This window comes from Dunckerocampus dactyliophorus, chromosome 3, assembly GCF_027744805.1.
Source record: "Dunckerocampus dactyliophorus isolate RoL2022-P2 chromosome 3, RoL_Ddac_1.1, whole genome shotgun sequence".
Taxonomy (NCBI): Eukaryota; Metazoa; Chordata; class Actinopteri; order Syngnathiformes; family Syngnathidae; genus Dunckerocampus; species Dunckerocampus dactyliophorus.
The window spans coordinates 33,934,577-33,949,941 of record NC_072821.1 but is presented as its reverse complement, the minus strand read 5'-3'; the positions used below and the strand labels follow the sequence as shown (position 1 = coordinate 33,949,941).

Here is a 15,365-nt window from a genome sequence, read left to right as displayed (position 1 = left end):
AAGTCGCTGTTATTGGACTACAATGCTGATGGGGATGTCATACAACTTCATGTCAAAAAATCTGAACTATCCCTTTAATGCTTGTTTGCAATAAATTGGTGACTCAAAAATGTGTTTGTCTCACTCCCATTTCTTCTTTTTGCCTTTTGAAGCTCTACTTAGAACCTCTTTCAGATCCAACAGTGCACAAGTCAATAGCATAAGTCAGTAGTTCCAATTTTTCACCTGGTCTTAAAATTTTGATCAGGAGTGTATGACTATTTACTCCATGTTATTATGCCTTTTTTTTAATTTTTCATCATGATAAGTCAGGCTATGCCCTCAGCTGCATCCCCTGACCGCACGCCACTGGTCATAGCATGGATCTATGAAACAGGGCATGTGTCAGGTGTAAAATACAATGAGCTTTTAGTGTACTTTGTCAGGAAGCAGCTGCTTACAACTAAATGTGTTCAAACTAACAATTCAACTCTGTGATAGAAGCCGTCACCACTCGGTGGCAGGCGGCAAACACACAGTGTGATGAAAGCCTTAACAACACATCTAATAAGACAACTGTAGAATGACGTGTTTAATATTTGTTACAGCTGGTTTATTAGGTGGGAAAATGTTGAGTTCTTTCGTGTCCAGCTAGTATTACAGTGAAACAAGATTGCAAATGTGGACGAATGAAATCTAGAACAGTCATTTTCAGAACTGTTACAAATGTCTATTGTAAGGAAACATGTAACACAAACACAGGCTAAGAGTGTATGTTTTGCTCCACCTGTCACAATTCAAATGTGCAGGAGTATAAATCTCACCAAAACTTCACTCCGTCCAAACACTGAGGTACTTTTGCGTGTTGGCTGCTTCCTTCCATCCATTGTAACCCCTGCATGCTGTGCCGTGTTTTTATGAGCATTTTAAGTGTCGGAGAAGGGTGAGCTATCGCTTCCGGGGGGCTTTTTTTATTTTTAGAAAGCAGTAGGCGTCCCTGGTCCGCGGTGCATGTGACTTTTACCATCTACTAGGAGCAAGCGCAAGGCATGTACTGACTTTAAGTTTACAATCTAATTTCCCTCAGTTGTTTCGCCTTTTCTTGACTTTCTTCCTTCTTTCCTCCCATCTCAGTTTTTCGGTAACAGTATGAGTTCTAAATATTGTTGCTTGAAACATTTCATATTTCATTGTTGGCAACACCCCCAAACTTCAGGGCCCCAGCCATCCAGGATCCGTGGCCAGGGGCTTGTCCTGCCTTAATGGTGTGGGACCTGCTGGCCCTACCCCGGATGGTTGGTTGGCTACCTGATTGGGTATACTACTGGTTATGGCTGAGGTGGACTCATGGATAGAGTAGGCCTAAATCCCTGCCGGTCAAGGTGGCGGGAGACAACATGGGGCGATGGTGGCTTGTCGCTTTGCTCTACCCCAGTACCTCCTGTCCTCATCACACCACATTTCACACTAGGGCTATGAGGGGCGGTGATGGGTGCTAACGACCCTCACCCATATCCACACAAGAACGCTGACAACATCGCTCACTTGCTCTGTGGGCCAGAAGTCCAAAGCCTGCCCTGGCTCAGCTGGGGGTGCCGGCTGTGTCCAGGTCTGGCTTTTGCATGGTGTGAGGCTTCGATTCCGGGACCTTGTTGCTGTCTGGGTTGGAGACCTTGCTCCCCCAATGCCCCGTAGGAGCGCTTTCCTGCGATGCGGGTGGCTGCCCTCTGGTGCCCCACTGCCCTATCCCTGGCCCAAAGTGTCTGGTTGGTTCTGGGCTTCTCTCAGTGGTGGATGTGGCTTTTCCACCCTTGTGGACTGTGGAACGCCATGGCGGTCTGGGTCCCGGATTGAGTGTAGCCCTTCTTACTTCCTATCTGTTCTCTCTGTCTGTCCCGTCTCAAATCATGTGCTATCCGGTGGCATTCCAAATAAAAAAATAAAATAAAATACCACACAATCACAACAGGGGGAGTATTCCAGACTCCCCTGTTGTACAGTAAATCTGGACTGGTACAACAAGGCAGACTGGACAGGTGAACAAATAAATAAATTCACAGCAGTGATCTTTTAGTGAACTTTACCTGAGGCCTGTTGTGAGAAAAAGAATGTGTCCTGACAGTTAAACAATGTGTTGAGACTCGCAATTATACTGTGTGACAGAAGTAGTCATCACTGTAAGACAGCTTCCCTCATATACAACCCAATTATGAACACCCTCCGGGGACACACCCAACAGGAATATAAATAGGGAGGCCCCACACTTAAAAATGTCGAACCGAAGAAGCCTTTTGGACTAAAGGTGAAACATTTTCAGAGTCCAGTTGCCACGACCCAAACTTTGCGGAGAGTATTTAAATGTTTGAGCCTTGGAACGAGTTAATTATATTTTCAATATACAAATAGTAAATCGTCAGGAAAAAAATGTTTTGTGTCCATTGTTTCATTTGATTTGACTAATATTAGTTATAATTATGCGCTAATATACTGTACATATGTATTTCTGCTATGACACTCATTAAAGTCACACATGCAGTACTTACTTACAGTTATTATCCGCTCGAGGCTAGAGGCCTCTTGTCCCCAGAACAAGTCCTTCACATGCTCAGACTCAACAGCCTTGGGCGTCTGGGCATTTTAAGATAGCTTTAGCATCTCATTTTAGATTACCCCTCCATCACATACTGTATGCACATCCTGTCTAACAACATCTTTTCCTGCAGAGGATAGACATTTTCTCTCAAAGTCGTCCGTTCAGGTTGTGTTGATTTGTCTCCTCGCATGCAAGTTTTATTAAATTGTACCTCAAATTATTCTCAACTGTCACATTTTGAAGTTGGACTAATGGGGTTTTTATTCTTTCTAGGAGGTGTCTCAGGCACCCCCAAGAGAGCACAGGCAGCTAATTCTTGTCTCGCACAGAGCATCTGTGTTTGTCCACCAGTCTAGTCTAGTTTACCGTTGAACACCCAAGCACTTGTACAGCACAACAATTCACTATCATCACCCACTGTGTGATCTGTCATTCTTTTTCATCGTCTACGCCGAAAATTTGTATCGGGAGGATTCCTGACAAACCACTGACAGAATTATCCACCCACCAGTTCATCTTACGCTGTATATTAACATTCAGTTGTGCACAAAACTTTCAATATTCCAGACCTGAAATTAATTGTTAACCGGAAGCATATATCCCTTTCAACCCCCCCAGATGCTTTAACGGAAACACAATTAATTAAATGTCGCCGTTTAGTGGAAATCAGTCACCACAGTGGTTACCTCAAATGAATTAGGTTGATAGCATGTAATTTGCCAACCAAGCATCAGTTATAAGTCTGCTTTATGCCAGTGCGACAGAATAGATACATATTATAGATACAGGTTTTCTTTCACCTTTCCCTTGTTATTATGATTCAGAAGCAACAGAAATTGCACCCATATTCTCAAAAATCAAACAGATATCAAACCAAAAGTTAACCACTATATGTCCTTGACCATTCTATACCCATTGAGCAAACCCCCTGCTGCTCCACATACCAATTCCAGCACCATTTGGGGCTTAGGGTGGATATTATACTGAAGAATACATTATGTATATCCAGTGTTACCCATACAGTCATCCCTCGTTTATAGCAGTTAATTCGTTCCAGACCCAACCGCCATAAATGAATTTCTGCGATATTTATACATTCAATGTTAATAAATGGAATATTTTCGTAGTTGTTCATAACCTGTTTATGACTTCCTAAATACGATTTTTTACGTTATAAGAGCCCTGTAGACTTGAAAAAACACCGCTATAGTCACAATTCCACTCCTATCATTCATTGTTTACACCTGTTATGATACAGGGATTCTAGACGGTCGCTAGCCAGCAAGCCTTCGAGCTAACAAGTTAGCCTTCAATGTATTCCTTCTAAATTTAAGAAAGGGTTTCAAATGGAGTGGGGAAGAAGGACAAAGTAAGAAGCCACAAACTTACCACTTCCACACACAATGGGAGGAGAACCTTTTTTCACTCTGCGTCCATGGCTGACTACTTCGAGTGCAAGGTAGGGTAATGTGAGAAGGATGAATGTCTCATCCATGTAACATTACTGCTGCCTAGTGGCCAGAATACTACATATCACTTGCATTTCAATATGTTTTGACTAATAATAGACCATAGTCTATTAATTAATAATTAATTAATTAATTACCGTAATTTCCGGTGTATAAGACACACCGGTGTTTATGTCGCAACCACATCGGACTATAAGCCGCACATGTCTAGGTCATAAAATTATACACTGTGGCGTGCATGAGTCCATGCTCCCAGAGGGAGCTCATGAGCTCGTGAGCTCTCTCTGGTGGCCCGGCAGCCACGGCTTGTTTGTTATTTTAAACTCGTATTGGTACTTTTCTGGTATATTTCCTAGCTACCTTTTGAGTGTTAAGTCGCTGTGTGATGAATTTAGCGTTCCTTGCAAGATGACACCATCAGTCAGACTATTATATTGAGTAATGACCTCCTGCGATTTCCAATGGGTTGACAAGCTCGCCGTGAGTTCACTTATCGCTCGTGATTAGCTCCTGCTAAAAAAGAGCTACCGTTTCCTCACTGACTCACGAGCGGAGCATTATTTCAACGAATAGTAGTAGTTCTGAACTATAGGAGATGTCACAAGATTAGAACATGGTCATAAATTAGCTGCACAGCTGTACAAGCTGCAGGGTACCGGAAATGATGGTAATTTCAGAAAAACTGCAATATAGTGAGTGTGCGATAATCGAACCACGATATTGCGAGGGACGACTGTACTGTACATTCATTGTATTTTGCGGACCATAAGTCACTCCTGTCAATAAATGCATCATGAAGAAAAAAAACATACAGTATATACTGTAAGTCTCACCAGACTATAAGTTGCATTTATTTAGAAATAAATATCACAAAATTCAAAGTTATTGAACTACACACTAGCACACAGAACAACAGGCTGAATAGTTTTCCAGTATGTCAAGAGAGCATACCTGGCAGGCTGAATAGGCTAACTTACCATAACAAGCCAGCGAGTCCAACAAGCAAGGTACCAGTCAGCAACTTCACCAAGCTCCCAATCTCATCCGTATGAAATTACATTGAAAAACATGTTCAATTATATATATACATATATATACACACTGATATACAAGCTGCACCTGACTTTAAGTAACAGGACCAGCCTAACTATGAAAACAAGTCATGCACATTTGGCCAATTAGATGCCTGAAAAAGCTACCGCAACAGACTTGGTTGCCCATTATAATGCATCGTAAACATTTTTTTTTATCCACCCATGCGTGTTTTAAGGTGCACAGCTGCACAAATTGAAACCAACACCCATAAGTCAATAACTTAATGTTCTGTTGTTTAATAATGTTTGACGTATAGCGACAATGCTGCACATTTCTTATGACACAAACTAATAGACAAATGGGTTGATTCATATCAACATTTGTCTACAGTATAAGTAGGAAACATTACCGACAATACATTTACCTAACGTTATGGCTGCGCAAGAGGTCGGTGATGCCATCCACTGTTTGTAAGTGTGTCACGCATCAATAATTAAATAACCATGGCCTCGCTGCAAACAGCTAGTGACTGCATAGACAGATGAAAATGAGAATTACTGGCGTGCAGGATGACTGACCTGGCTGCTGATTGATTGACCAGTAGACATTTGGCCACATAGTCTTGCTCATTTCTCATCACCAAGCACGGTCACACCAACCGTAAGTATAATTATACAATGCTGCATATGTCAGAGCACAGACAGCACCTGATGGGTTGCTGTGTTAGTTACAATATCAATTGTTTTCTTGCTTGCCGTTTCCTCTTCTTGCAAAACATATACAATAACTAGCAATTTCAATTTATGTATTGAATGTGATAAAAAGCCAGTTTGGTTTAGTGCCGGGGCCCGCGGCTGTTCTTTGATTGGCCCGCAGCACATTAAACAAGAAGAGTAAAAAAAAAAAAAAAAAAAAAAAAAAATCATCAGCAGAAAGTTGTAATGTAATCAGAAACAGTCGAAATTTGACCTGAATAATGTCGGAATATTATGAGTAAAACTGAAGTTTTTCAACTATGAAAGAAAAAAAAGATTTTTTTTTGGAAGTCATAACTTATGAAGAACAAAACAAATACCATTGTAATTTTTTAAAAATTAGGTTGTGGAAAAAGTTATAATGTTACCAGAATATAGTCAAAATATTATGGGAATAAAGTCATAATTACTAGAAGAAAATTTACAAGAAAGAAGTTGAAATAGAGGGCCGCACGGTGGTCTAGTGGTTAGCACGCAAATCGGGAAGACCTGGGTTCGATTCTCCCCTGGGCATTTCTGTGTGGAGTTTGCATGTTCATGTGAGCGTGGGTTTTCTCCGAGTACACCCACATTCCCAAAAACATGCAGGTGAGGTTAATTGGAGACTCTAAATTGTCCATAGGTATGAATGTGAGTGTGAATGGTTGTTTGTCTATATGTGCCCTGTGATTGGCTGGCGACCAGTCCAGACCCCGCCTGTCGCCCTGGCATAGGCTCCAGCATGCCCCCGCGACCCTAATGAGGATGAAGCGGTATAGAAAATGGATGGATGGAAGTTGAAATAGTTGGAAAATAAGAAATAAGAATGGAAAAAGTAAGGAAAAAACAGCTGTAATATTAGGAGAATATAGTCAAAATAATAAAAGAAAAAAACTATTATGAGGAAAAATAACGTCATTTCAGTAACATTAAATTTAAACATTCAAGAAAAAAGCCATTTTTTTTAAAAGTCATAACATTATGAAAAACAAACAAAACAACAAATAAAGTTGTCATTTTTGGACTGAATTAGGCTGCAGAAAAAGTTACAATGTTACCAGAATAAAGTCAAAATATTATGGGAATAAAATCATAATTACCAGAAAAAAATTTACAAGAAGGAAGTTGAAATTGTTAAAAATAAATAAAAACAGAAGAAATAGAAAACAAAAACATTGTCATTCTCATTTTATGAGAATAAAGTAAAAATATTAAGAATAAAAGTTGTATTCTAACAAGGACAAAAAGTCGTAATTATACAAGAATAAACTAAATAAACTAAATAATGTCATTTAAGTAACATAAAGTTTAAATATAAAAAGAAAATACATTAATTTTTAAAGTCGTGATATTAGATAAGTACATAGATAGCTAGAAATTCACATTTCCAGCAACTCTGCAAAAATATCATGAACTTAATTGCTCCCCCTCTGTTATATTGAAAAGCCGCATGGCGTAGTGGAGGAATAATCTGCTCGGTCTTTTGGTGGAGCAGAGCAGTGATAGTAATCTGCCACTGAAACTGCTCTTCTGTCGGGAGATGATGCTGTGCATTGAATGATGCTGGTTGGCCATGATGGAAAGGAGCCTCCTCAGTGTCCTTTGCTCTGCCACAGATGTCAGGCTGTCCAGCTCAGTGCAAATGACAGAGCCTGCCTTCCTTGCATGTTTGTCCAGGCGTGTGGCGTCCTTCTTCTTGAGGCTAGTCCCCCAGCACACAACTGCATATACTGCAGGAGCTAGCTACCACAGTCTGGTAGAATATCTGTAGCAGCTTCTTGCATACGTTGAAGGACGCCAGCCTTCTGAGGAAATACAGACGGGCTCTGCCCTTTCCTTCACAGAGCATCCATGTTGGCAAGTCCAGTCCAGTTTATCATCCAGGTGCACTCCCAGGTATTTGTAGGTGTGAACCACCTCCACACGGTCACCTTTAATTACAACAGGTTCTGGGTGTGTCCTGTTTCTCCTGAAGTCCGCCACCATTTCCCTGGTCTTGGTGGTGTTGAGGCGCAGGTGGTTTGCATTATTATGGAAAAACAATCAAATCATCAAATAAAGTTGGAATTTTTCAGTGTTCATGACTCCACCGTAAGAAAGACACTGGGCAAAAACGGCCTGCATGGCAGAGTTCCAAGACCAAAACCACTGCTGAACAAAAAGAACATTAAGGCTCGTCTCAGTTTGGCCAGAATACATTTTGATGATCCTCAATACCTTTGGGAAAATACTGGTCTGACGAGACAAAAGTTGAACATTTTGGAAGGTGTACAGTATGTCCCATTAAATCTGGTGTAAAAGTAACATCATGACATGAACAGTAACATCATAGCAACAGTAAAATATGGTGGTGGTAGTCTGACGATCTGGGGCTGTTTTGCTGTTCCAGAACTTGGAAGACTTGCTGTGATAAATGGAACCATGAATTCTGCTGTCTACCAAAAATCCTGAAGGAGAATGTGCGGCCATCTGTTGGTGACCTCAACCTGAAACCAACTTGGGTTCTGCAGCAGGACAATGATCCAAAACACACCAGCAAGTCCATCTCTGAATGGCTGAAGAAAACAAAATGAAGACTTTGGTGTGGCCTAGTCAAAGTCCTGACTTGCTGTGGCATGACCTTAAAAAGGCGCTTCATGCTGGAAGACCCTCCAATGTGGCTGAATGACAACAATTCTGCAAATATGAGTGGGCCAAAATTCCTCCACAGCGCTGTAAGAGACTCATTGATTGTACTGTTGATTTGGATGAATATGCTTCCGTTGTTACTGGCTACATTAGCATATGCATAGAGACTGTTACCACCACCAAGTATTACAGAAAATACCCCAATCAAAAACCGTGGATGAACTGTGATGTAAGGGCTAAGCTACGTGGTCGTTCGACTGCATTTGTCATTGGCACCGCTGAGAACTACAAAAAGGCCAGATATGACCTGAGGAGGTCCATACGAGAGGCCAAAAGACAGTACAGACAGAAGTTGGAGGGCTACTATTCCACCTCACACCCTCGGTGCATGTGGGCGGGGCTCCAGCACATCACAGACTATCGACAGCGGAGTAGTGTAGCCACATCCAGCCAAACCACTCTTCCAGATGAGCTGAATGAGTTCTATGCCCGCTTTGACACCCATAATCCTGATGAGCAGAGAGGGTGGCTGGTCTTGGGGAGCACACAGAACTCACCTCTCATGGTGACATCAGCTGATGTGCGCAGGGTTCTGAACAAAACAAACCCACGGAAAGCAGCAGGCCCAGACAACATCTCAGGACGTGCACTTCGGGTTTGCTCATCAGAGCTAGCTGATGTGCTTGCTGACATATTTAACCTGTCGCTTGCACAAGCATCTGTACCGACCTGCTTTAAGTCCACCACCATAGTGCCCGTACCCAAGAAGAGCAACGTGACCTGCTTGAATGACTATCGCCCTATAGCACTCACTCCTATTGTAATGAAGTGCTTTGAAAGAATATTCATGAACCACATCAAAAAGAGCATCCCGGCCACTGTGGACCCTCTACAGTTTGCATATCGCCAGAACCGGTCCACGGATGATGCAGTCAACACTGCCATCCACACAGCACTTTCTCACCTACAGGGCCAGGACACATATGTCAGAATGCTATTTATAGACTATAGCTCTGCTTTTAATACAGTCAGCCCCCACAAACTCACAAATAAGCTCCTCACACTTGGCCTGTCACCCTCCCTCTGTAACTGGGTGTTTAACTTTCTAACAGGCAGGCCCCAGTCAGTCAGAGTCCACAATCGCACATCCAGCTCAAGAATTGTGAGCACTGGGACCCCACAGGGGTGTGTGCTGAGTCCACTCCTCTACACGCTCTTCACCTACGATTGCGTGGCCTCCCAGAACAACACCAGCATCATTAAATTTGCGGATGACACTACAGTCATCGGACTGATCACTGGTGGTGTTGAAACATCATACAGAAGAGAGGTGGCGGACCTCATAGCTTGGTGTCGTGATAACAATCTCCTTCTTAATACAGATAAGACTAAAGAGATGATCATCGACCCAAGAACAAGGGAAAAGGAGCCGCATAGACCCCTGTTTATTGATGAGACTGAGATGGAGAGGGTGAAAACCTTCAAGTTCCTTGGCACACACATCAGCGAGGACCTCACCTGGTCTCACAACACCCAACAAATCATCAAGAAGTCCCAAAGGAGACTGTACTTCCTGAGAAGACTGAGGAAATTTGGCATGTCCACCACAATCCTGAGTTGCTTCTACAGATGCACTATCGAAAGTGTCCTTACCGCCTCCTTACCGTCCTTACCGCCTGTACAACACGTGATAGGAAGGCACTCCAGCGGGTGATCAAGACCTCACAGAACATTGTTGGGGCAGCTCTCCCCTCACTGCAAGACATTTATAAAAAGAGTCCTACGCAGAACACACAACCTCATCAAGGACAGCACACATCCACAACACTCATTATTCACACTCCTACCGTCAGGCAGACGCTACAGGAGTTTGAAGTCCAGGACCACAAGGCTGGCAAACAGCTTTTACCCACAGGCCATCAGGCTTCTCAACGAAGCACTCACACACGCCACACGCAACACACGCACACACTCATAGCATTTTAGTTATTTATTTATTAGTATTATTTATCTGTATTAATGTCTCTTCTGTTGTTGTTGCTTAATTTTTTGGTACGTATGTTTCGTATGTTCTTCTTCTTTTTCTTGTGTTTTCTTTCTTTTTCTTTCTTTTCTTGGGAGAATGAACAGAATAAGAATTTCATTGCGTAGTATAACTGCCTGTTTTACTATGCATATGACAATAAAACTCTTGAATCTTGAATCATTGCAAGTTATCACAAACGCTTGATTGCAGTTGTTGCTGCTAAGGGGGGCCCAACCACTTATTAGGTTTAGGGGGCAATCACTTTTTCACACAGGGCCATGTAGGTTTGGATTTTTTTCCTCTCTTTATAATAAAATGTTGCTTTTTTTATTTTAAAACTGCAATTTGTGTTCAGCTGTGTTGTCATTGATGAATATTGGAATTTGTTTGAGGATCTGAAACATTTCAGTGTGACAAACATGCAAAAAAATAGGAAATCAGGAAGGGGTCAAACACTTTTTCCACACCACTGTAAGTTGATACAAATAATACACTTTTTCACCTATATGACAAAGCTGAGATGCAGTTTCTTTTAAATATACAGTATGTATATACAGTATATACAGTATATATATCTATATATGTATATATATAGATATATATATATATATATGTAGTGTTTTCAAGGTTGGAAGTGGGACACGTCACGATAATTTGGATTCTGCCATATGAAGCCTGGTCAAAGTCACACTGTCTTATTCAAACTGATGTTGAACCAGGGTCCTGTCGAACTGCCGTAAATAATTTCTTCTTATTAAAGGCAGAGTCGAACTGGAATTCCTTGTCATGATTAATTTAATGCTCTCTCTAATATGTCATTTCTAATTCATAAGAGAAGTCAAGCTCCTCTCACTGAGCTCTACTTTGCATCAGCCAAGGGGCATAACAACGGTAAGTGAATGCACCTTGGCATTAAGCTTGAGTGAAGCCACTGGATTCTATTTTGGGATCAGCGGGCGTAGCTGTGAGGATGACCTCGCCACTTTAGATTTAAACGTAGTACTTTAAGGTATTGATCCGGTGTATATTGGTGCACAAAGTAAGCCACATACGGGTCAGCGGATTTGTAGCTTGTTGTCTCTCTTTTGCTCAACCAACATGCTTATTTGTTGCCTTTGTTGCTTTTGAGTTATTCATTACCAGATGCATTAAAGGAGCAATCATTTTTATTGTCATTCAGCACAGGTCAGAATTGTCAGCCAAAATGTCTCACTTGGCTTGCCTGCAAGGTGCTACGGCATGTTGGCCAATCAAACGCTTAAAAACAGCACAACAAAAATGATCGTCTGCACCAGGGGCGTCCAAACTTTTTCCAGTGAGGTGAGAAATGAAAGGAGGAACTTTGCCACTTTTTTGTAAAATATGCTAAGGAGTTACTGTATATATATTTCAAGACAAAACTGCATCTCAGCTTTCGAAAAAGCCCATTGTTAATAGCAACTTTCCTCTTTTTTCCCAATTTTTAAACCTTATTCTGAAAATATCTTCCTAAATTTTTCCCCATAATATTTGGACTTTGTTCCCACAATATTATAACTTTTTTATTATAACCTAATTTCATATTATAACTATATTTTGTTTGTTTCTTATAATATTACAACATTTAAAAAATATAAATTTTTCCTTAATATTTCAACTCTATGCTACTAAAATGACATTATTTTTCCTCATACTATGACAAGTTTAATCTTGTAAAATTGCAACTTTTTTCTTTGTTATAATATGACTTTTTTCTCTTAATATTTTGACTTTATTCATGTAAAATTACAGCTGTTTTTCCCCATTTCTACTGTTATTACTGTTAATATTTTCCAGCTATTTAAACTTTCTTCTTGAATAATTTAAAAAGTAGATTTTCTTCTTGTAATATTATGACTTTATTCCCATTTTATTTGGACTTTATTGCCCTTCTTCCAAAAATAACGACTACATTTTTTGTTTTGTTTTGTTTGTCATAATATTATGAGTTTTAAAAAATGCAGTGTATTTTCTTTAACATTTCATCTCTATGCTCCTAAACTGATATTATTTTTCCTCATATTATTCTCATAAAATCCAGACTGTTTCTCATTAGAATACAACTTTTCACTTTATTCACATAATATTTTGACTTTATTGTAGTTACATTATCATTTTTCCCATTATCTAAATTTTTAAAAAATTACAACTTTATTTGTTGGTTTGATTGTTTTCATAATATTACGACAAACAAAAATAATGTATTTTTTTCTTTAATATTTCAACAATTTTTCCTCATAATATTACAAGGTTATTCTCATAAAATCCAGACTGTTTCTCATTAGAATACAACTTTTCACTTTATTCACATAATATTTTGACTTTATACCCATAATATTATGAATTTTTCCTCAACTTCTTTTTCCAAACTTAGTTTTTGTTTTCCTAGTTTTCTTGCCGCGGGCCGCGCTTTGAACACCCTTGAATTAAAGCAACAAGTCCACGTTTGTGTTCATAATGAACAGTAAAGGCGCGGAAACGCCTGAGGTTGTCCATTACAATACAAGCAGCTGTTTGAGGCAAGATGCACTTTTTCATCTGGCAACCTCCTGTAATTCCTTTTCAGCCAAAGTGACGACTATTTACCAGCCCGTCAGCGTACGGCAATGTGGCTCACGCTACCTCTTTTGCGTACTACACAACCGCCTTGGCACTCCAGTGTAGGGTTTCCAAAGAGTGTCACGCTTTCACACTTTAAAAAAGATAAACTGAACAAGTTTGTGACCAAAAAAGGCGTTATGCATTTGCACTGGCTCTAGCACAGACCAGTATGTTCTAAACCCGTCTGGGCGTGACTCTAAAAAGTGTGTGGGAGTAAATGATGGAAGTCCATGTTTAGCATACACATTGGACGTACGCGCCTACTGTAACAGTAGGCTCGCACACTACATTTACAATTCATTAGACGTCTTCACTTCGACCACAGGCCATGAAATTGGCTCATTATATTTCTGAGCTGTGGCTGCTGTGCTCATATTTGCTCAATGCGTGACACTCAATCCTCCACCTGTTCCCCTTTCGGTAGTCGGCACACGCCACTCACATTCAGCTCCTTGTCAGAGAACAGCAAGTTGTGCAAAAAGTCCCGAAACATCGAAAAGCTGGGCATGTGCGCTTGAAAGTTTCGAAAGGCGTACGGTGTTAGTTTCATCCTCAAATGCTGCATCTCAAGTACACTGTAGAGAGAGCAGACGTCTGTCAAGGGCATTGTAATATTTCCTGAGAAATTCATGAAAATGTCTGGATGCCTTCCAACTTTTAATGGATTCTTCCTTGGCTCATGAGCTACTCGCCCAACAAGTTCATAAAATATCGTTTCATCCAAGACAAACAGATGGCAATGAAAACACAACCTCTTTTGGCAAAATAGCCGCATGCTCCCATGGGAGTGGGGGGGCCATGCTAGCGATAATCACTGCCCCTCAGGCCTCCCGAAGACACACTTTCATCTCGGTGACTAATAGAGTCAACTTGGTCAGCTCCATTGATCTCTTATTGATCACCCACCTTTGTTGACACTGCAGTTTAACCCCTTAATCCCCGCAGGAAATTTGACGATTTAACTGTGGCCTTTAAAATGCAATTACTGTCAAACCTCAGGTTGCGTGCCATCCAGCCAGCTCGTATGCCAGTTATGTGACCTATGTGTAACTCGCCCTGTTTCGAACTGCCCGCGCCGGGGCTTGAACACAGGGCCTGCGTGTTCAGGGAGGCGAGAGCGCTGACCACACGGCTAAAAGCCCGGACTGTCGGCCGCGTGTTCAGCGCAGCTCTTAAGGCAGAGGGAGTGAGGTTTACCAACGTACACTCCGTGTAAACTATTTGCTATCAAATAAATTCCTTCACACCTCCGCATTACTTATGGTCATTATGAACATAAATACTTTTCAATACCAATAATCAGCAACGTATCCTTCCTACTGATCACTTCACTTCCGTTGAAGTTCAGCTTTGCGATGCTCACATCTCCATTTTTACTGCGTTCCAGGAGCTCATCCATGCAGTGGTGGTTGAGTGGTTGAGTATCAGGCTGCTTAGTGCTCACACGTTCATTTCAAGCAGGTGCGCTGCAGCAGCAAAACACCTTTAAACTTTAGGCAGCTGATGGATTACAAACACTGATCAAGGTGATCCTTGGAGGACTCATGCTGGGAGCGCATTCCGTGATTGATTCGATGCCAGGCAGCTGGCAGGCAGAAGTGACTGGATTACTCCATTCAACTTCTACCATCAGCCGAGCCAAGAAGCAGCGCTAAAAAGCAGCAGTGTGGGGGCTGAAAATCACAAAATGTTATATTTGTATGTGTTTTTTAATTACGTAAAAAGGCAAACCATATTTTTATTACTTTAAATGTAATACTATTTTAATAGCATTCATAGTACGATTATTTAATATGATTACATTATTATATAATTCATACTATAATATTATTTGACATGATTTATTTCTATATATTTAAAGACAAAGCTTTGTGTTATTGGTAGTTATTAATGTCAACATTTTAGCTTCTTCTCTTTACGTTTTGCCTTGTTTGCCCTATTTTTCCCATTTTTTATTTGACTTTATTTCTACAATGCCAATAAAAGAACAATGGTCCTTGGCCTGCATTTTGGAAACCCCTCCTTTACACTGTGTTCCAAATTATTACGCAAATTGGATTTTTGTATCATAAACATACATTTTTTTTGTTTTTCAATGAAATTCATGGATGGCATTGTGTCTTGGGACTGTTTGGATTACTGATATCAATCTCGGACAACTGTCTTACTTAGTTTGCCAGGTGAGCCCAATTAGATCAGAGAAATCAGAGAAAAATAACGTTTGCATAATAATTTGGAACGCAGTGTAGCTAGTCCGGTGGATCCTCGCACATTTGCGGTTC

The 15,365-nt window shown here is 40.8% G+C and overlaps 1 protein-coding gene across 2 annotated transcripts in view; it reads right to left on the bottom strand.

Annotated features, from left to right (window-relative positions):
- Nucleotides 1–15,365, bottom strand: part of syt7b (synaptotagmin VIIb) — a 155,167-nt gene that overhangs the window by 110,699 nt on the left and 29,103 nt on the right. The gene's annotated exons all lie outside the window — the stretch shown is intronic.